Source organism: Pleurodeles waltl, chromosome 5, assembly GCF_031143425.1.
Source record: "Pleurodeles waltl isolate 20211129_DDA chromosome 5, aPleWal1.hap1.20221129, whole genome shotgun sequence".
In the NCBI taxonomy this organism is placed as follows: domain Eukaryota; kingdom Metazoa; phylum Chordata; class Amphibia; order Caudata; family Salamandridae; genus Pleurodeles; species Pleurodeles waltl.
In genome coordinates this window covers 260,371,087-260,394,966 of record NC_090444.1, presented here as the reverse complement: position 1 = coordinate 260,394,966, position 23,880 = coordinate 260,371,087, and the positions used below count along the sequence as shown (strand labels likewise).

Sequence of the window (23,880 nt, the reverse complement as noted above, 5' to 3'; positions counted from 1 at the left end):
CTGACTAGTGGCAACTGGACCCTGTTGTTAGCCTCCGTCTAATGTCTTGTGAGCTTGAAAGTGCCTCCCCTGAGGTCCTGGGGGGCTTTAGAAGTGTACTCCTGTGGTGGACAGGGACCTACACGACTAAAGTTTGAAGGTAATATCTTTGACCAGGACCAACCGTGTTGGTGTATCCGACTCGTGCTCCATTGCGGTCAGCGTCAGATTGCACCTATTTCCCCGTCTACAGTCACCATTTACTATCATTGGCACTGTGTGCTTCTTGGCGCTCTCCTCAAATCTTTAAACATTCAAAGCTCTGGTTCCCTTTATTAGATTTTTTAAATCATTTTGTTTATTAAATCTTACTCTTTTTTTTTTTTAACTCTTTTTGAGATTTTATTGTTTTGCATTTTGACTTTATCACTGTTTAGGTACTATATAAAATACTTTATACATTGCCCTAAATTAAGCTTGTCTGCTCTGTGCCATTGCTACAAGGGGGTTAAGCCCATGGTAATTTAATGACTTTGAAGGTTCAACCTGACAAGGGTTGTGAATTTTCCTTGAGGTGGCTAGTGACCCACTCCGAATAATAATCCAATTTCGTACACATATATACATTATACATTTATCAGTAAAATGATGATGTTTTACATCAATGACAAGGTCAAAACACATCAATGCACACAAACGTGTGTTCCATTATCATTAAACAATGGCTGTGGATTTGATGTAACTCCAGTAACTGTGTTCCAGACATCATATGACATTTTATTAAAAAATGTTGCCTTGGTAGGTAAAGCTTAGTGGACCCATTATTTTCAGTTTCAGGTTTTACTTTCTGATCTCGATAAGCAAGCCCCACAATATTTCTTTTAATTTTGTTACCTTGGATGGTCTGTTTCAGTGCATAACAAGTTACATTGTTGCACAGTATCTGACATATGGCGTTTATCTTTTCCCTCTGATTAGGATATCATTTGAGACATTTTTGTGGTCTGAGCACCAGTTGCATTAACCCACTAAATTATTCTATGATGTGGATTTTAACAAATGAATAATCACTAGGTCTTTGTCCTTCAATCCTATGTTTAGATGGTGTCAGTTCTTTGTTATAAGTGGGGTGTAAAAATATTGAATATACCCTACTATACATACCAATAGGCGGCGCAAAAAAAACAAATTACAGCCTCCATTCTAACGTTTGTTTATAATAAATTAAAGAACACACTTACATTGTTCTCGTTAATAAATACTCTAGTCACACAACAAATATAATTCATAAAGAATCAACAGTTGTCCTCAAATGTAAACAACACCAAGGTTACATTAAAAAATAATTTGTTTACCACCATTCACTTGGAGATTATTAGTTTCTGAGAGTTAGTGTCAAACTGGATTCAGTTCACTTTTCCATAATAGCTGCACCATCACTCACATTGACAGTTTAGATATCAACCCTTGGTTGAATGTAATAGGGCAATTAGATTTGAGTGCTGCTCTACATGGGTTCTACACTTCAGAGACTTTACCCACTGATGCCTTTACTCATGTTAGGCAGGTTTCGAATAGATTTTCCAGATAACATCATGTTTCCTGGGCTTTTCATAATTGCGGCTGTCACTGGCAACATGGTGGTTATAAAACTTGCCTCATCATGGGCATCCCTAATATTTGATGATGATAATCATGCGTGAAAGGCAGAATCTATCTATGTGTAACATTAGCACATACATGAAAATGCTAATCTGGGGTTTAGAGACTTAACTAAGTTTACTGAAACATAACATATATATTTTGGTGCAACCTGCTTGTTCATTGAAAATATTTAAAGGAACTGCATGTACGTATTCAGTGTGAACATTTTATATTATATGAAGAAAAGTCTGTACTTTAATATACATACAAGCTGATATTTTGAACAAAATTATAATATATTTGAAGCTGGGATATGAGAAATAATATATGTGGGATTCAGATGGACTTATTGCTGATCTAGGTTACTTGATGCAGTTGGATATTTGCTGGTATGGCTTTTATTTGATGAATTCATGAGGGTGTTTAATCATAAACTTTTATAAAGCATTTTAATATATTGTTACTATTGCTGTTGTGACCTGAGTATGTTGTGTGACCTATCTACTGGTGTACACTGCGAGATCTTTGTAATTAATCAGTAACATTCTTATATTAGCCTATAAGTTTATCTAGCAGTGCCATCTGTGGCCTATATTTGTGAAATTGATATATCTATGATCTTACACCAGGACAATATGTTTACAAAAAAGTGAAAGAATTGCTGTACCCGTTTTCAAAATGATATTGCATACGAAACTGCATAATTAGATATTTTGAGCAGTCTGTAATGCTCATGGCTTTTTAGTAATGTGTAGAGACAGTCAGCTCTACTGGTCTCCTGCCATAAATTCCAAGTTTTCTTGGGGAAAGTGAGGCCCAACCCGTCTAGGGAGGATAAGTCTTCCTGGCACACCTCAAAGGTATTGTGATGTTTTTTACTGTCCGCTCAGATACAATAGATTTTTAGCCTATTTATGTGAAAATTGTGCACTCAGAAGCACTGTTTTACTGTTTTTTCAATGAAAAAAAAACTTCTTGGAACTGGTGGCCAAAGGGACCACCACCTTCACTGTCCACTTTGAATTAGACATTTACACCCCATCACTTTCAAAGTTCTCCACCCCCCCCGATTAGAGGGTATTACTCCATTGCAGTGCAGCTCTATTGTGTTCCCGTTTGCTCAAAATACATCTGATGGGAGCATTTTATACATAAAAGGTCTCCCTGTGGTTTTTATTTTGCAATATGACTCTGTCTTTGATGGTTATTACATCTCTTAGATCAGTATTTAAGAAGGGCTTTGCTTCTCATGTGGCCCTGTGTTTCAGAATGAAGCAATTGCTAAAATTAGATGGCTGGGCAGAATATGTTTCTAATTAGCAGATTAGGTTTTTGAAGCAGCAGAGAACTAATGATGACAGCATCCCAGATTCAAATTAGGATGTATTCAATTATTTCTTGAGGTCGCTCTACAAGTCTCTTTTTTAAATGTTGGTGTTGTGATTAGTAGGGGCCCCAAATAGTAGGAGAAGGAAATATTACAGATCAACCAACAATATTTTTGGGGGGTTTGATGATCTAATCATTAATATTTTCAGATAGAGCATGCTAATAACTAAAGAGGCAAAACTTTCCAACCACGAGTCTCGCTGAAAACAATTTTCTCACTTCAGATATTTACATGGGATGGAGTATGGGATATAATCTGAAGTAAAAGGCCCATAACACAGTGCCAATCCGTTGTGAGATACTTCACCTCTTTAAATCAAAACATAAGTTCTGTAAAACTGTTAGTAGCTTGGAAATATTTTCTGAAGTGACACAGGCAGGCGAAATAGAACACATCCAGATGCAGCATGCATACGCGTAACCAGATGCCTAACATGAAACAGAGACAAGTAATTTGTGGCAGATGACGAGGAAAATGACAAGTCTTATGCTTTGCAGGCTTGGTAAGTAGTTTCACCTGCATTTTTGAAAAATAGGAATCTCTGAAAATAGGAATAAGTATATTTTTTGCATATCATGAACCTTGAATAGCAAGATCAGCACGTTCCTACTGTACTGCTCATGGGCGAGAGTGAGTCATATGATTCTTTAAATACAATAAATAAGCACCTCTGTAGTTTGTCAAACATCATATTAACGTTGTTGTTATATTGTGAACTAAAACCGCATAGCTGGCATTTGAGCGTCGGGCCTTCACATCTCTCGCCTGCTAGTTTTGTAAGTGAGGTAGAGTGCCCGCGGTACCTGAGCTGCTGCCTCTCTGTCAGAGCGTACAACAATGCCCCAAAGGGGAGGACGAAACAGTTATTTATACATCATAGAACAACATAGATGAAAATAGGAAAACTATTTATTCATATAAATATATATTCATTCATCTACATATACATCTAAAACCCTCCTTATATATTCATCCTATAGGAACACCCCATCTAATAAACAAAACACCGAAGGACAGACAGTGTAGAAAAAAGTGCTCGTGTTAAATAACAGAAAGAGGAATAATAAATATTCAAATAGATCCAAAACCTATACAGAAAATATTAAAAACAGTTGGTTGGTTCTTTTTTTTACTGCATTGACTCCATTCCAAATCCTCAAAAAGTCTAAATCTCTTCCTTAAGTCCTCCATAAATATCCTATGCAGAAACCAATCCGAACTATGACATATACGTCGACGTTTCGACCCCTCAATATCTTGGGCCAAGTCACCGCTCCACAATGGGTCTTCTTCAGGACTAACTGATGGGAGTCCTTTATTATATCCTCTTACTTCGTCACTTTTTTACTTGTCTACTTGTCAAGAGATTGAATCTGTTTCTATTTTTCAATATCTCACCATATACCGAGTCAATCATCAATTCCATGCAATCTTCATTCGTGTGTGAGCCCTCGTAAAGCTGATCATTATTAAAGCAAAAGTCATCTTGCCGGGGCCCATTCGGAAGTAGCCTCAGGCGGTCTAAGCAAAGCTCACAGCCCCTTTAGAACTGAATCATACCGCGCTTTTACGGCGAGTCACTGAAAGGCATCAGCAGCGCATTGAGAGGCATTCAAAGCAGCAACTGCGCGAGTAACTATTCAAGCAGAATTCATTTAGGGGAATTAAGTTTCACATTATTGGCTGACAGGGAGTTAACAGTCATGCAGTCGGCTTTGCTACTGCCAATTTCTGTTTTACCAATTTATGTAACGTAATTGCATTTATATAGCGCTTAGTACTCCTGGCAAGGTGTTGAAGCACTTTGTTGTGCACCATGCTGTTATGGAACCTGTGGTTAGTGGGTGATGCAGTGGTTGTTGATGGCTATTGGGATTTGTTTTGTGCTCTCAAGGACACTATTCTATGCGCTTACTCCAGTTTCTTTGTGGTAGATCAAATTAGTAGAAATTAGGTGTGACCATTTGTGAGGGCAATGGTCATGAGGTTATAGAGATGATTGGTGAGATGGGCTAGCTAAAGAAGATGAGGTATTCTTTGGTTTCAGGGTTATGACTTTCTAAGAAGGACCGGTTGTGATCTTTTAGATTAGAGCAATTTGCAGAAATACATTAATAGCGATTATGGCAAACATGCATGTGACTTAGAGTAGGCTGTACTCAGACAGCAGAGGCATGCACAGAATGGAAAGTAAGGAGATGGTCATTGAAAAGAAAAGAAAGACCAGCAAAAATCAAATGTTTGTCAACATCAGTTTTTCATGAGGAATTTAGGAATGAAGAGCATTGTTTGGGTCCGTACTCACTGCTTCTGAGTACCAGCACTTCACAATTTCACCCCTTTGACTTCTGGAACTCCTCCCTGACCAAGGGAGAGTACCAGTAGTCTGAGGGGCAGCGGGCAGGGCAGATCCATGTTTGGTCTATAGCAGTGCCCCATTTAATACCTTCATTCGAGTTCCAACATCATGTGATTCTCAGCCAATCACTTAGGCCCCCATTACGAGTCTGCCGGTCATTAGATCACGAGACTCGTGGTGGCGGTCGGACCGCTGCCACTGTGGCGGTCCGACTGCCACATTACAACCATGGCGGTTGGGCTGCGGTGGGACCGCCCACTCTGCCAGGATCAGGGATCCCAGCGGTCTAGAGGTAGGTGATAGTCTTAATCTGCCAGGGCAGCATTGCAAGCAGCGCTGCCCTGGGGATTATTATCTTCGTTCTCCGCCAGCCATTTCATGGCAGTAGCACCGCCATGAAAATGCTGGCGGAGAACGGGTGCAGGGGGCCCCTGCAGTGCCCATGCACTTGGCATGCGCAGTGCACCCCCCCAGCCAGCACCCTCGCAATGTTCATTGTCTGCAGACAGTGAACATTGCGAGGGTGCGTGTGCACCCTGCATTCTACAGCATTGCTGCTGGCTCGATTACGAGCCGGAGACAATGCTGTAAGCTGATTCCTGCTAGGCTAGCAGGCGGAAACTCAGGTTTCCGCCCGCTGACCTAGCGGGAAACTCTTATTGGGCCCGGAGGGGAGGTAGCCAGTATGGTAGCAACCTCCCCATTGGAAGTTCAGTGGACGGTCTAAACCACCCACTGAACTCGTAATGAGGCCCTTAATCTCTCTCATGCCTAACACACATATATATAGCTACCATGTAATGAAATTAACAGGGATTTCCCATTGAGGCAGTAGAGGAATGCAGAGGGCCAATGTAATGGCGTTTCCATTTCAAGTGAATTGACCCTGTGGAATAAAACTTGCACATGGGCCTCTTGCTACACCAAACCTCTGGTGCCTCACCTCCACTGGCCGGCCTCCCAGTCGGTCCTCCGTGTTTTCCATGTACCACTTACCAGTTGAACAACAGTGAGGAATGTGCTTCCTTAATGTGGCTTGCAAACAGGCACTTATGCTTTTGGTGTACACATGCAGTCACTGCCTAGGTAGGGCCTACTTATGTCTTCACCTGCTCATTTGGAACAGTGGAGCACTCCCTGGAGCACAGGTTGCAGTAATATACTGATGTGCAGCATGTTTCTGCTCTCAACATATTGGGTGTCTGCAGGCTCCGTCATGACCGGGGAGGTGGTGGGGGGCTGACAAAATTATGGCTCGGGTCTCCATCATTATTCCAGTGCTGCAGCATAAAGGACAGTGCTGCATGAAACGTACGTTTTGAGCCCCTCTGCAGGGCGGATGGATGAAGGATTTAAGGTTAAAAGGGGGAGGGCAGTCCCTCTTTCTTTAGTAGGCCTGAGGAGGCAAGGAGAGGGAATGGCAGATAAGACCGGAGAGAGGAGATGGGCATTGGATGGTATAGAGAGATATACCTTACAGAGATATCAGCGAGAGGAAGTTGGCACAGAAATAACGAGGCATGGGAGAGAAAAGAGTCCACGTACTGGGCACGAAAGAGAAGTGAGACAAGGGATGGGAGGGAAAGTGTCTTGAAGGATGAGGGACAAAACAGGTAAAACATCAGAGGAGAGAAAGATGACACATGAGAAAGAGAGACTGCAGAAGAGGAAATAAGTCTGGGAAGAGTCAGAGTGAAGAATAGCAAGGGCAAGAAAACCACAGATATCCTGTGGCAAATATGCATGTATACTCTGTCTCAATACAAAGGACATGAATGTACTTTTGATTTCAGTCAGTTTTATCGAAAGTTTTAAATAAAGAAATAAACGGCACACGGAGCAACAGTAGAAGGAATCGAATATAAAATCCACAAAACGAAAGAGCTATAATAGACATGCGAAAATACCAATTGTTTATGATTGCCTTATATAGAACAGAACATTTTAGACATTTAAATAATAAGTCCAAGAATGCACCTTAAAAGAAATACAAATCACATATAACGTATACAGCCTGAAGTGGCACACTGAGAAAATCTTGATCCCATTAAATGCCTACACGCTAGCCTGGCCCTACCCTAAACTCCTCCCCTGGTCCACCGCACAGTTTGGTGAGTACCTGTACTGATTTTTTTCTTATTTCAAGCATTGACTTAGAGGAGGTTTTTTTTAGTCATCATAATACGTCAGGGTATGAAGCTCTTCTGTTTAAGTTAATTGGCTCCCTTTAACCCATCCACAAACCTAAAAGGCGTTTTCCTTCATTGAAATAGGAAGCGTAGCACTCATCTGTGCGTTTACTGTTAATTCATTCAGTATTTATTCATGCTTACTATTATTCCCCAAAATAATGGCACCCAAGATAAACATACTGTGACTCATCCCTTCTGAATCTCAACTCCAAACCATGCTCTTGTATTCTCTCTTTCAACAAAGTGTCATACACCAGGAGGAATGGCACAGTTCTGAACTTGCTCTAGGACACCCAAGCTGGTACCAGACACCAGAGTAAACACACTGCAGTTCCTGAGACACACAGCGCCTTCCACGTCATTTGTCGGTGTTTTACACGGTCACTGATCACAATGTAGTGAAAAGGCCAGTCCATGAGAGACTGAGCCGTGTTACAGAAGTGAAGTGGTGTGTCCCACAACACTGTTGTGCTGGTTTTACTACCTGCAGACCACGTCACGTGGCGAAGCACTGAATGTAAGTGTTCAAGCCAAGCAGCACTGGTGCTGAAGCGCTCGCTGCTGGCAAGGAACCCCATTTCGCTTGCTAGTCCGTGCACCTGTTTTAGATCAAAATTTCCCGGATATGAATGCGGGCCAGTAAACTGCCCTTGTTTCTACCCATGATCCATGCAGTATCCTCCCTTCCTGCCCCTTCGAGGATGTCTGTAGCAGGAATGCATAACTCTCCGTGTTTGACTCTAGTTATACGTGCATTACGGTTTTGAGTATAAGGCTATATCCACTATTTGAAAATTGTTTCTGTTCCTTGCACAATGTACTTCTTGCTGGTCTTTGTATGCGCAGCACACTGTTGTCATGTGGTGGAGAAGCACTTTATGAAAATGCACAGTAAATGGACGCGGTTTTGTTACGCAGAGGGAACGGGGAAGGCTGTGCCACTTACCTCCTCCCATCCAGAACAGAGTGAGTCCTCAGACTGCCTTGTGGCGCCGGCTGCCTGACTGGATGATGCCCTGTGCTGTGTGTACGTTTCTAAAGAGTAAGGGGAACCCTGGATTTCGTAGGGACCTGGGGGTATACCCTAAGTTATTGGGAACAGAGGTCCCTGTGGTAAAATAACGAAGAAGAGAAAAGTCTTTTCTTTTTTTAAGCCAAAAAAAACCAACCCTTTTTGTATTGCTCAATATTTAGATCCCAAACAATCGAAAAAAGGTAATATTAGTTATGGGCGAGGTGAAGAAGTTGCTTGGTGCTCAAGCTCAGTGATTCAAATGTGCGAACTACAAATTATTAAGTATCACCAATTAAAAACACCGCTGGTAAAAAGGAGTACAATCAAGATGACTCTTGTGTCAACTGTGGAGGACTTTCAATCCTTCAAAAATCTTGATATTTCTTTTCAGTTTTAAATGTGAAGTCGAATATGAATGTGTGCATGAGTATCCTTCTATGAACTCTATGCTTGAATTAACAGTTTTTGTCTTTAGTCTTTGTGGATTAATTATTTTGTAGCTGGATGAAGTTACAATTGTATTTTGTTAATCTTCCTGACTGATGTACATGGTCATGTTGCTTATACTGAAAAACCTTTTAACTCTGACTTGCAACAGAGCCCTCAAAGCGATTAGGGTACATCGACCGAGAGGGACCATTTCTGGAAGTGCCTTAGGCTTGGAAAGTGCTTACAGAGATGTGTATGTCTACTGGAAGAGTGGATGCCCCTCTGAAGAATGTATGGTAAAGTTGACTGAAATGGACACCTGCTTGTTAGGACTAAATGCTACAGGCACCAAACTTGGATTCCTACCCCAATGGCACGGGAGCCCCATTGTCATCGGTAGTGGGCTGCCACAGGTAATGAATATATGCATAGAAGTGGAAGTGGACACCCATCAAACATGTAGTGTCAGATAGCAACAAAATAGATGTTACCAGAAGAGGAAATTCACCCAGTAGGGATCGACGATTCTCAGAGCTTTACTGGAATGCAAGTTCACCCATTCGGTGCCAGTATGTCTCAAAGACTAGCAAAAAACTCTATGGCCAGTTGAAGGCTTGGGCCAAAACACGTCGCCATACTTGTATTGCTTGCACTATGGTGAGGAGAAAGAAGAACTAAAGACGATTTGCTGTACCCGACCTGGTTGTGCTGCCTGTGTCCTTGGACCACCTAAATGACAATCAGATTCCCTGTGTGTAAAATTGACGTGGAGGGAAACTTTTGTGTGTGTGTGTGTGTGTGTATATATATATATATATATATATATTCTGTGACACATGTCTACCTGGTTTGTCTCTGGTGCTTGGAACTGGTCCACGACTCCAAGCCCTATAAGGATTGCTGCGCCTGGTACCCAAAGGCGTTGCAAGGAGCAATCCGAAAGCTCCTGGTTGACTTTGCAACGCTTCATGTCCCAGTCGCATAGAAATTCTCAGGCCCATTCGCTGAGCCATTTTGGGTGTTCGTCATTGCTCTTGAAGTTGTCAGGTAAGTCCTACAAAAAAATCAAAGAAAGCCTAGCTATGCGAGTTTTATGAGACCATGCAACTTATTTTCGGATACCCCTTTGGGCCCTATTGATGCCTGCACTGGATTTCCATCGGCGGGTCTGCGCTCGGCTGCCCCAGAATCTCCATTGAATGCTGTGCCCCAACGGCCGCGTGAATTAACCTATACTTAATTCAGGTTTTTCTGACACAGTATTTCTTCTTGTACTTTAGTGCAAGCAGTACATATGCTTGACTAATTGGACATAGATAAGCTCATCACTGTCATTAAATCCACTAGTCGTTGCTAACATTCTCAAACCTGTGACACACACTTCACCAAGTACACACATGTTCACCAATTGCCTTGTATCCCCCGTTCAACTCTGAAATGTAATCAAAGGTATATCTTCCTACAGACCAAAGTAATTGATTGAAAATGCCTAATTTCTTTCAGCAGTTTACGTTTTACTCCCTGCAATAGTTACATATCCTAAAAACATTTTGCTCAGTTGAGACTATTTTTCGGTGGTGAACCTGGAGTTTAAAGGAAGATGGCAGGCTGTGGCATACTTTGCATTACAGAGAAGTAAAGGTAGTTAATAAGAAGCAGAATGAAGACATGGATAACTAAACAAATGAGTATGCAGGAACAGCTACAGGTCAGTGGTTAGTAATTAACTCAAAAGATGAACCTGAGTTTAAAAACAGTTTCACCAACGCCATTGGCCTAACATGTGGTCTTCCTATTTAAGCTAAAATGATAAAACTTTGTGAGATAATCAGCAGTTAACTCTGTTTTGTTCTGCTGCTAGTCTGCAGCTCTATGGAGTGGAGTTACTCTGAGGATAAGCCAGTTTCACACTCCTCTGCTGGACTGCATCTCTGCACCTCTAATAAGACACATTGAAGGAAAAGGTGTCTCTAGGCCGCGCATGCCGTCTCAGAAGAAAATGCTGATTGAGTGGCAAGAAAACATTGTCTCTCTGCAGGACAACAGCTTCAGACAGAAGCATGAAGCAGTTGGTGGGTATCACATTTCCCATGGCCATATACTGTCACTTAATTGGTACCAGGGCTAAAGACCGACAAACAAATGGAATTCAGTCTGTCGAGAGTCCTTCATGAGAGGGGTGCATCAGGGTATTAAAAATAGGAAAGCTAACTGGGGAAAAGCCAACAAGGGAAGTAAGATCCCAAGTCATCATCAAATTAAAACTTCATGGTATCAGAAGATTATCCCAATGAAAATAGAATTGTGCTGTCTCATGAAATGAAATTACTAAATTGAAAATTGAACAATATTTACTGCTAAAATGTAGATTAAAAAAGAGTGCAAAATGGAAAAGCTGAGTCTACCACTAGGCTATGGAGCTTTCCTCAAGGCACATGCTTGTTATAAGTAAGATCTGTGCTGCTTTATCTGGTTGCTGCCACAGTTGAAGTTGATCTGGAAATGATACACCTGATAGAAGGACTTACTTTCCACAATTAAGTCATGAATGTGAAAGGCCTATCTCAAGCGTAACCCTCTGGAGACTGAGTTCCTGCTTATCTCTGGCAACAGTCGACAAGAGTAAGTGTAAGGTTGGCTTGCATTCTGTGAACCTCAGCTTGCTTCATCCAATCACTTATCAACAAGGCAACATCACAGAGATTGCACATTGATAGTGGTCTGAGCATCGAACTGCATATCACAGATGAGACAAAAACTGCTTAGTTACATCTTCCCCTACTCTACAGAGTAAAGCCATTCCCTCCTGAACCAGACATCAGAATGGGCATCCAAGCCTCGTCCTCTTTCATTTTGATAGAGGGCAGTGCCATAATTGCTGGCATCTAGGTTCTGATATTATCCTACTAAGAAGTGTCCCACATGGATCAAAGCATTGATGAACTTTAGTAGAATATTCCTAACCTTCAGGAACTAACTTCTGCTCCATACTGCATCACCTCCAATGTCTACTTCTGCATCTTTCGCTTGTTTAGTCCGAGCACCCTTCTTTCATATTTCCAGGATTATCTTGTTCGGTGTTCTCCCATGGGGACTGAACCCAGAGGCGAATACATCACAGCAGATCATCAACAGGAGCACTAATGAAAGGTAATAACTATCGGCATCTCCACGAGTAGCAATCTGAGCAGAATTTTGGGACCATGGACTACTGTTTGAGAAGAAACAATAGCAACTGTCACACTTTGTAAGGCCAGACTGGAAAACTGTAGGGAGCTAGGTTCTGGTTGAAGTACCCCCCCCCCCACACACACACACACACTTTGTGCCTGGTTTTGGATGCAACCTCAACTGAAGTGCACTGGGTTCCTGCTAACCAGATCTCCACTGTCAGTGTCCCTTCCTTTAAACAAAGACACCTGGGCACTTTCTCCCCAAGTGACCAGGCCGTTCAGCCCCTACAAGCCCCTAGTAAATGGTCCCCATGAGTACCAAGGGCATGGAAGCTGGAGAGAGCCCCTCAGAGCTGCAGCACAACTTGTGCCACTCTGAGGGACCCAGCACCAACTTTATTCAGACTGCCATTGCAGGCTGCGTGACAAGGTGCTCCACAAATTGAAAACACTACATGACACACAGCCAATGTGGCCATGTCCCCTTCATACTGCATGCAATATATGTAAGTAACCCCTCTAGCAGGCCTTACAGACCTGAGGTCTGGGTGCATTATATTACATGTGAGGGCATATCTGCATGAGCAGATATGCACCTGCTATGTATTTGTCAATTCCCAGACATAGTAAGTGTTCAGGGAAGCCATTTTAAATGCATGTGCTGAACACTGGTCGTTACGAGTGCCCCAGCTACATGATGACTTCTCTGAAAATTGGGATGTTTGGTATTAAACATCTCAAAATAATAAACCCTCACTGACCTCAGTGGTGGATTTATTAAAAAATGCATACTGAGAGCACCTTAGAGGCACCCCATGAAAACATACCAGCTACTATTGTGTTGACTGACTGGTCCCTACCAGTTCAGCTACCACAGACCCGTTTCTGGACCCCGCGGTGACACCCAGGACTCTCGAGGCACTGAGACAAAAGCCTGCCCTGGGCAGAGTGTCACCTCCTCTCCCAGGCAGGATGGATATTCCAGGGCAGAGAGCTTCAAAGGCCTTGCCACCTTTGTGATGTGACCCAGGCCTCTCCAGATGGTGGAGCTGACCAACCCCCTGTCATGACCATACTTGTGGGGGCAGCAGAGGCTTGATTAGGAGGAGTGTCCACTTCATGCCAGTCCCACCACTAAGGTGGACAAGCTGAAGTGTGGAGGGAATTAGGCCAATAGGGTTAGTGCTATGCCCACTTCCCAAAGGTGGGTAGCGCATTGGCTACCACCTGGCACTCCCTTGAACACCCCTAAATTCAGTATTTAGGTGGCACCCCTGAACCCTAGAACTCAGATTCCTGTCGACCTAGGAAGAGCTAGACACTACAGAAGTCGCCCAGCAGAGAAGTCTGAAGACAACAACTGACTTGGCCCCAGCCCTACTGGCCTGTCTGCAGCCTTCAAAGAACCTGCACCCAGAAGATGACTGTTCTGCAGCCTAGCTACCTCTTAAGCCTTAAAAGGACTGCCTGCCGTCAATAAAGAACAAAAAGCGGACCTGTCCAAAAGAAACATCTCCAAAGAAGAAAGAAGTCTGCCTAAGGAACCGCAAAACTGCCACCTGGAATGAACATGTGACAGAACTACTAGGTCCTAAACAACTATAGCCTAAACCAGTGGTTCCCAACCTTTTGACTTCTGTGGACCCCCATTTTATCAATACTGGAGCCCGGGGACCCCCACTGAATCATTATTGGAACACGGGGACCCCCGAGGAGTCATTACTGATAGCTGGGACCTAATATTATTAAATGTTTTAAGCAGCCGCGGACCCCCTGAAGAGGATTTGCGGACCCCCTGGGTCCCCGGCCCACAGGTTGGGAACCACTGGCCTAAGCCATTACTGCTAAACAACTAAAAAGCCTCTACAACTAAGTACTGAACAACTACTGTCTAAACAACAATTGTGCCTGAATAACAATTGCCTGAACAACTAATTTTAAGGTGAGGTTTTCTTTTTGGTTTTTATGGTTTATTAGTTGTTTAATATATATATATATAATAATAATATATGCACAATTGTTGTTTAGACAGTAGTTGTTCAGTACTTAGTTGTAGAGACTAATATATATATATATTCTAAACAACTAATAAACCATAAAAACCAAAATGAAAACCTTACCTTAAAATTAGTTGTTCAGGCAATTGTTATTCAGGCACAATTGTTGTTTAGACAGTAGTTGTTCAGCACTTAGTTGTAGAGACTTTTTAGTTGTTTAGCAGTAGTGGTTCAGGCAAGTAGTGATTTAAACCTAGTTGTTCAGGATGCTTCCCAACTGGAACCACCACTGCACCTGACGCCCACAACCCGAGTCTAAGTGGCCCACCAGTCCAGTGAAGGTTCTCCAGTGCTTCTGACCCAGAGTCCATAGTCGCCAGACCCCTACTGGACTCCACAGCAACCTCTGCAGCCTAAATCCGAGGGCTCCCCTTACTACGACCGGGCCCGGTAAGCTGTTTCCGATGCCAGAAGATAGCCCTGCACCCGGAGCCAGTGGACCTTGTGGAACTAGACCGTCTTTGTCCCTATAACCCCTGGCATCTCAACGTATCTGGGGAGCTGTGGGTTGATCTCTCCCGGCCTCCTGGCCAGACCCTGCAGCCTGTTTCTGAAAGTGATCTCCTGCATTTTGAATAACACTGGGTGCCCGATGCGGTTTCTGCCCTCTGCACCCGGCCGCCCCTCTGCCGCTGAGGGTGTAGGTTTGGTGCTAGCTTGTGCTCCCCCACCCTTGTCTTCACCTCAACCTCAGGAGATCGACCCCTGAGTCCACTCTACTCACCTGTAAGTAGCACTGCAGCAGATACTCCCTGTTTCCATTGGATAGCACTGGGCGCCTGACGCTGTGTTGGCACTCTGCACTCGGCCACCCCAGTGCTGCTGAGAGTGTAAGTTTGGTGCTGCCTTGTAGCCCCCCGGTGCTTGCCTTAACCCCCGGAGACCATCCTGGGACACCGCCTGTACTTACCTGGGAGCAGTGCGTTTTCAGTTCACAGACCTATCTATTCCTGCCTCTGCATATCTCTGGGGATCCACTGGACTCTCTGCAGTGTACTTCATTTTAGTACACTATATTAAGAGCCAGCTTCCTACAATAACAAAGCTCTATTACAAATTCGATTTTCAAACATGCAATCCTGGCTAAGAAATTATGTAAATCCAAAAGAAACTTCCAAAATTCACTGATTCAGGCGATCAACAGTCTACAAACCCTACAACAGAAGCAACAAACCTCTAACCCAAACAATCCATTCTCCAAGCACAGTCTCAAACAACCCTGATTCCCAATTTAAACTAAATAATCCACACAGCAGGCTGTCTAGACTCTTAAGTGATACTGAATCAAGTAGCCACTAACCCCTCTCCCAAAGGAGGCTTAAGCCCAAACAAAACTGATAAAAGTCATAAAAGCCTTACAATTCATTACAGCAGAACTGCAGTACAACTGCAACACAGTGGCACAGACTGCTAGAGAACAGTTGCTTCATCTGACTCTTCTTTTAGCAGCCCAGCCACCTCACGATTAGTTCTTCTCTGTTGGCGGTGTAATAAATGAATTAAGAACAGGACATGTGATGTCACCCACTGTGACCGCCATTGAACACCGGATCTATCCTGGTACAGGCTTCGGCCCGTCTCAACTACATGCTGTTGAAGCCTCCATTGGAGACTGCTTAAAATGATGCCCTTCCTCTTTTGATGCTGCTGCCACTCTCCCCCTCTAAGCGAATGCTGCATTAAGGCATCTCCCGATTGCCGGAATGGGACCCCAGTGGGTCCTGTGCCACAGGACTTCACACCCGCCATACTGGGCAAGGAATATCAAGATCTCTGGCAGACCGGGTAACAACCACAGCAGCAGCAGCATCACCATACTCAAAGCTAAGAAGTGCAAGGAAAAGAAGACAAGAACACAGCCATGCTCCTTTCTACTGCATACCAATGGCCTGGAATTCCTCCTCCACTTTGACCAACCAAGTTCCATCAATCCTACAATTAACGAAGGAACTGAAGACTGATCTTTTCAAGCAACACCTTTTCCGGGTGGTGAAGGATGCTGGAAAGACTCCCTCTGTCCTTATTGTTCCTCACTCTCTAGTACCCCATGAGTAATCCCCTACGTTTTCTACCACAGTATAGTTCCCCTCTGTAGCAGTCATCTTGAGTTCCAGGCCACCATCGTAGGCCTCAAATAATTGTTCCTTTTTTGGGGGGAACTTGCTTGTATACAAATTAACAAGGCCATTACTATGTTGTACTTCAACAAGCAGGAAAACACACCTTCCGTTCACTTGGTCAGCTTGAAGTTCAGCTGCAGGACTGGCCTGTCAGACAACATATATCCTGTGTTGTCCCATCAAGAGGGAAATAAAAATGTGGAGTGGCTACCCGCAGCAAACTTAATCAAACTTCATACAAATGCCTTCAAACTAACACAGTAATATAGACAGTTTCCAGGAACTGAGGTTTTGCACTGATGGATCACTTTGCCACAGAGAAAATTGTTGATTTCAGGCTCTGGGTAGAAAGAGAAACTTTACAGTGCTCACCTACAAAAGTAACTAGGAAAATCATTCATGCTGTTCATCCCACTTGTTTACTCCACATGAACATAATCTTCATAGCCCTCCTTTGGACTCGGTAGGTTTGGTTTGCAGACATTGTACTGCTTCTGGTTCTCCCTGAAGACCCTGATTTTCTATATCTGTCAGATAGGTTGCTGATTTATTTCTCCCTACCATCTGAAAGCCTGGTTCGTAAAAAGGAAGGCTCTGTAGACATAGGCATTGTATGTGCTTCCACTAAGAATCCACTAGAAAACTACAATAGCAAAAGTCTCAGATTCTTTTAGTAGCTCTAGTTTCTAGTCTGGCTTCACCACAGATTGCACATTTGCTCTACTACAGTAAAGGATGTCTTGGTGTCTTTTGCTTGGCATGTTCCATTGAAGTAATTTATAGGGTATTAACTTGGGGTGCTCCCCATGCACCTTGGTAGGTATATGTAGCCTTTCCATGTAAGCATTTTTGAATTGCGAAGTTAGGTTCCCAACATGTTTGAAAGGAATAAGAGCAGGACAAAATATGTAAAAACGGACACAATATATAGAAACAGGCAAAATTTATAAAACAGAGCCATTATTTTGATTCCAGTACTTTGCTATCCCTTCTACACAATTTCCACCGGGCCATCTTTGTGGTAAACATAAATCATGTCCCAACCTTTTAAGTCTATTAAAAACATGCATGAACAGGGGCTTGGTCGGTAGAGGAGGCAGGAGTTTTATGTGAGGATGTGGCAGTCACTTTAAAGTACCTCTCAAAATGAAAATGTATCAAAACCTTTTTCAATCTGACTGCTGGACAACCAGTTCTGAACTAGATGTGAAGGTCTATGCATGTAATTTGTACTGAGTTGTCTACGTCTTTACCATGCCTTCACCATATTCCTTATCGTATGACGACTCCTCCTCAATTAGACCCTCAGCTCAAAACATGCTTGCCTCCTTTACTGAAAGTGGGTCCCTCAGGTATTTGAATAGTTGTATTACAAACATCCCCAATATCTCCCCTTTATTACCTCTCTAACACAGTTCTTGGGAAGTATAACATGTTTGTTACCCAGTGGAGCTCATTTTATCTCAGCCCTTATTGTAATTGAATTTATATAGTGCTTACTACCCCTCACGAGGTGTTGCAGAGCTTTACACTGGGCAGCACCTGCTCTAGGACCCAAGGTTAGTAGTTAGTCCACTGTTATTTGTTACTGTTGCCTTTTTAGATTAGTCTTGTGTGCTCAGGCATACAATTCCATGTATTCACTCAAGTTTCTCTGTGGAAGATTAAACTAATAGGAGTTTGGTGTTATCATTGGGGAGATCGTGCAGATGTTTGGTGAGTTTAATAGATGAGCACCAGGAGGTTAGGTATTGTTAGGTTGCAGGGCTATGAGTTTTAAAATAGGAGAGGTGCTCTTTGAAATGAGTTGTGGTCAAATTACAGAAATACATTAGTAGTGATTAAGGAAAACAAGTGACTTGGAGAATGTTGTGCCCAGAGTGGAGAGACACACAGATGGTGGGAAAGAAAGAAGGTCAATTGATGGAAAGTGGGGTGGCATTTCAAAATTGTAAGTATAAGTAAAAGATCAGTTTTTCATTCTGGATTTTAAAAATAAAGCGGGCCCTTTTTGAGATCGCATGCAATTTTGGGATAAAGAACTCTAGACAGAAGCAACATTTTTGTAAGTAAAGATAGTGCTATATTCGGTACTTGTGTTAGGCATTAGAATCAGGTGAGTAGGATGTGCAATTCTAGGATACTACTAGACTATCATTTCAGCAAAGACAACTGAGCAGCTCAGGGTTTGGAAGCTTAAAATAATGGCTGGCCGCAAATCTTGAAAGTACGTTTTTCAAATGTCAGAGCGGATGTCTATTCAAGTTTGGCTCCCACTATTGTAAAGCGTTTTTGGACGCCTCTGGTTTGACATAGCACAAGATGGAGGGCGAATAGAGGTTCTTTAGACATTGGAAGTGTATTTCCTGCATTCCTGTGGCTAGGGGCAAACACCCAGACACTGACATCCAATGAGTACTTTGTTAGCAAGGGCCTGTAATTAGACTTCCTGAAGCACTGCCCTTTGGTAGATGGTGGAGAAGGGTGGAACTGCAGATCATATTGGGCAAGGTGGAGGGTACCCTTAGGGGAGGCCCAGCCTTTTGCTTTACTTGTTCACACTTTCAGTTGGGCTAGTGTCAGGTAGTGGAACATGTCACAACTCTGTGCCTTGGTTGTGGGTGCTCTATGTTGGAGAATGCTGTGAAGAGCATCACTACACACTGTCTGGAGATCAGTCTGGAAAGGACATTTGAAATGAGAACTACTTCATACTAGTTTTCCAGCTTGAAAACCTTACAAACAATCATCACTCGTTTTAAAAACATTTCCAGACTATATTAAACCAGAAAAAATAAAACCCAACACTTGAAAAGGTTACTTGAAAAGCAGCAATGGAGAATGGAAGCATTAAGCGTACAAAAAACACTGTTGTTGTAACAAAGGAATGCACAGCTAGACGCAGTAAGTAGAAATGGAATGTATACAACAGAAAGACTGTCAAAGATGAAGGAGTCCAATGCTACTCAAAGCTGTCAATAAGTGCCAAGATGTGTGGTAGGTGGACCTGTAGGGCTGAAACATGGTTCTTAGGCAAAAGGATTGGGAAGTAAGTGGATGTTGTGGGGCACGTGGGAGACATTTTCAGAAGCATGAAAAGGTTTGATGGCATTTTGCTAAACTGTTCTGGGTGTTACTTTGTCTCCGTTGCCCTTTTTAAGGGCAGATGGCTCCCCTGAAAAGCACGGTTTAGGAGAGCGTTAGCCTGCCACATGGAAACCAGATGCACGCGAAAATGTTCTGCAAAATTAAAACATGCTGCGGGGCACAGTATTTCCCCGCAGAACTATTTGAAGTGCCAGCTTGAAAACTGGGCCTTTCATCGCTCTAGTTTAACGAGGGATTTATAATTAGAATTTCCACACTCATTTATTGACTGCCTTGATTTCATTCCTGCTTACTAGAAACCTTCTGGAATGAATATTAACAATGACCTTGCCATAACGTATTATACTATCACATCTCTGATCTGTTATGTGTGACACCACTTCCGCTCTTTTCCACATGTACAGTAAATGGTACTGTGCTAAGTCAAATATTATGCAGCAGGGCTCCTCTTAAAACGCTTCGGAAGAAAATTGTCTTACATAGAAAAGTTTAGGACAAATTTACAAGCAGGTTGTGGATGTATCTTAAAACATTAAATGTTCGTCTTCCTGGAGATGAAATCAGAGACGCAAAATGATGCTACTCACGCACCATATGAGGGGGACCCGAGGGCCAGATCTCAGATATCTGTGCATGTGAGGCTCCTGAAGGTTTGGGGGACTCCTACACCGCAGGGGCTGCAGAGGCCTGCGCTAGACCCATTAATGAAATAAATAATTACATTGAAAACTGAGCACAGTGAAAAGCTCACCATGTATAAACCGTTGAAACTAGCCAGTTGTGGTTACCAATTGTATGTCAGAACCGGAGGCTCCTATTATGCTTCTCTTTCTATGCTTTATTTTTCACAGCAACCAATAAAAAGAGATATTTTATTAAAACGACATTTCCTAGTAAAACTTACTGATCACATGACCAACCATAGAAGATCCCCCTATAAAAACTGGTGACATCAAAACTAGTCCTCTTTCTTTGCTGCTCCACAGCCAGTTAGGTACACCTCTTTATTGCTATATGTCTTTAAGGTGCATGTAAATTGTTTATGGACCCTAAGAGTCGCGCTAAATTATTGCGCAGCGCTGCTCTCCTTATATCGATGTGTTTTTGGTGCTTGTTTGGAGCGATTCAGCCTCCGTGGTCGCAAGGTTACTTGCGCACCTTTTATCGGTGTGGAGTGGGAGAGGGAGCCGGTCGCAGTCACCATCTTTGGTCGGCCGTTAACAGTGCTGTTAAATACTATTTTGCCTGGCATTCTGGCCCAATATGACCCCTATGAGGAGGATAGAGGAGAATACCAGGATTTTGCTCCTTCATTTGAGAACAACCTTGTGGAAGCCCGAGATAATAATGTGCAGCTGTCAGTCTACAAGGCTTTAGCTAAGGCCCTAGGACCCCTGACCACACATCTTAAGAGATCTGCTCGTCAGCAGGACAAACTCCCCCCTCTCGCTTCCTTGACGGAGCCAGTGCAGCGCTGTGGCTTTCTGCAATTCTTCTGGCAGGGTCAGTGTTACGAATACAAGGTTTTTCCCTTCGGCCTCTCGTCAGCCCTATGGTGCTTCACCAAGTTGATGAGGTCATTGGTGGAAGCTCTTTGTGGTAAAAGCATTGGGCTGATAGTCTATCTCGATGACTTAATTCTGATGGCTCAGGACTCTCAGACAGTTACTCGCCATCTGTCATGGACAATCCAACTCTTACAGGAACTGGTGTTTGCCATCAATCAACCAAAGTCCTGTCTGATTCCATCTCAACGGATGGACTTTTTGGCATTCTAGATTGTTTCGGTGTTATCCCAATTGTTCCTCCCTCATCAAAAGATTCAGAACATCAAGAGGGAGTTGAGGTCTGCCTTGCAAGACCAGACAATATCGTTGAGATCCGTTGCTCTGACTGTGGGCTTTTTGGCTTAGTCCATTCAGATGATATTTCCGGGTCCCCTCTATTACAAGGCCCTTCAGCGTCTCATGATACCGCATTTGCAGAAGGGGTTAGAGTATTCAGACCAGATTCAGCTCTCGCTGGAGGCCAGGATGGAAATGAATTGGTGGTTGAACCACATGGACACCTGGAATGGCAGGGCGATTTTTGGCAGTGCCCTGGATGTCATTCTAGAGTCGGATGGCAGCAGGTGGGAATGGGGTGCTAGATGCAGTCCACTCTCCACGGGGGGCTGTTGGTCGGAGTCTGAGCTTCAACTCCATATCAACTGCCTAGACCTGCTGGTGGGTTCCTTTGCGATCAGGTGCCTTTCCCCTGTCAAGTTGGTTTGTTGCATACTGCTGAGAATGGACAATATATCAGCAGTTTGGTATGTCGACAGATTGGGAGTACAAGATCTCGCATGTTATCAGAGATTGCGAAGGACCTATGGCATTTTTGCCTGCAACACCATATTTCGATCATTGCGAATATCTGCCGGGGGCCAGGAATTCAGTGGCAGATTGGTACTCCTGTACCTCGGGGATTTCAGCCATTGGAGGCTACATCTAAGGGTATTTGCTCTCCTCAATTGCAACTGGGGTCCTTGTTCAGTAGACCTCTTTGCCTCTAGGCTCAATCATCAAATTCCTGTCTTCTGCAGTTGGCGTCCGGATCAGGAAGCCCTAGTGACGGATGCATTCTTGCAGGACTGGTCATCCCACAAGGGGTACGCTTTCTCTCCGGTCAGTATTATTCCAGGGGTTCTCACCCAGGTAAGTCATCAGAAAGCCAATCTTGCTTTGGTGGCACCTGTGTGGAGGGCTCAGCCTTGGTTTCCCTTGGTCCTGGAGATGTCTTGCGACTCTCCTCTTCTCATTCCTTATCATCTGAATCTGTTGCTGGACCCAGCAGGCCTTCCACATCCTCTGATCCTCTCAGAACAGTTGCAGTTAGTGGCCTGAGGGTTTTGGGGGTAGAAGGAAATTGCCAGGCATTTCGCCTCAGGCTTGTGCTTACATCAAACAATCCTGGTCCAGTAATACCCACTAATGATATGCTACGGCATGGTTGAGATGGGCTAATTGGTGTAGCAAAAGGGTTTTTGGATCCGTCTCAAGTTGATGTTTGTTTCGTGATCAATTTTTTACCTTCTTTAGTTGAGTCAGGTGCTAGCCTATGGATCAGTGAATAGTTACATATCCGCTATATCTGCGGGTCATGTTCTGGTTAATGCTAAGCCTGTCAGAGAAGATCCTTTGGTGTGCAAATTGCTTAACTATGTTCAGTTTTTCTCGCCCCCTCAACCTAAATATACCTTCTTACGGGATGTGGATATTGTGCTCAGGTTTTTGAAATTACGGCTTGATAATAAGTATCTGTCACGTAAGCAGTTATCAGCTAAATTAACTATGTTATTGTGTCTGATTTCATGTAAAACGGTTTCAGATGTTAGGGCCTTGGACCTCAAGGGTTGACAGTTTTCTCCAAAAGGAGTATGTTTTTCTATTTCTTGGAGAACCAAGACTAATACCAAGATGATTTCTTATCTGTCTTTTCCCCCGGATTATAAACTTTCTGTGGTGCAGTGTTTTAAGGCTTAATAGGCAGTTACCAGTGAGTTCTGTCTAGATCCTAATAGGCAATTGCTCGTCTCCTTGCAAAAGCCATTCAAGCAAGTTCTTCCTGCCACGTCAGCTAGATGGATGTGTTGGCTACTTTTTGAGGCCAGCATTGACATCTCAGTGTTCAGGGCTCATTCTGCTAGAAGGGCTATAGCATCAAAGTTTTTTTCTCCAGGTTCTCGTTTGGATGAAATCATGAAAGCAGTGGATTGGTCATCTGAATCTAAAATTGTCATTTTATTATAAACCAATTGTGGGTGTATCCAGTGGTGGTGGCGCATCTTTGAACCAGCATAATTGGAGCCTCGGTCCTGACATAGAATATAAAATATTCTAGCTGTTGCGTCAAGTATTTTAATTTCTATTAAGGACACGCAGGCGAGGATTATCCCACACTGATGAGATGTTATTGTACATCGTAAGTTATAAGTAAACGTATGTTATTTCAAATGTTTGAATGTACAAAGTTTTGTTTTCCGTCCCGTTAGGACATTGTTGTATGAGGGTTTGGGGAATAGCTTTTATGGCTTTCCTTCTTGATCTCTAGGCAACGAGCAGAAGCAGACTTGAAGTACTGCTGCATTATTCTCCACTAGGAGATCTTCATCCTCTCGTCTTCCTCTGGTTCGGAGTGGGATTATCCTGTGGGATTTTGGTGGTTGCCTTGGAGGGCCCAGTTCTGGCCTCCATCAGTTCAGAGTGTTCTAAGGAATTTGAGACTGTAGTTCGTGCTATGGTTGTCTCATGTTTCAGAGGCATTGTTACGTGTCCAGTTTGCAAAGAAAGAGGACGACTTTTGATGTCCCTAGGTTTTATGGGGGGGATCCTCTATGGTTGGCCATGTGATCAGTATGTTTTACTGGGAAATG

General features: G+C 43.3%; 1 protein-coding gene across 4 annotated transcripts in view; it reads left to right on the top strand.

The window, feature by feature from the left end:
• THADA (THADA armadillo repeat containing) overlaps nt 1–23,880 on the top strand; it is a 1,551,972-nt gene that overhangs the window by 1,482,797 nt on the left and 45,295 nt on the right. The gene's annotated exons all lie outside the window — the stretch shown is intronic.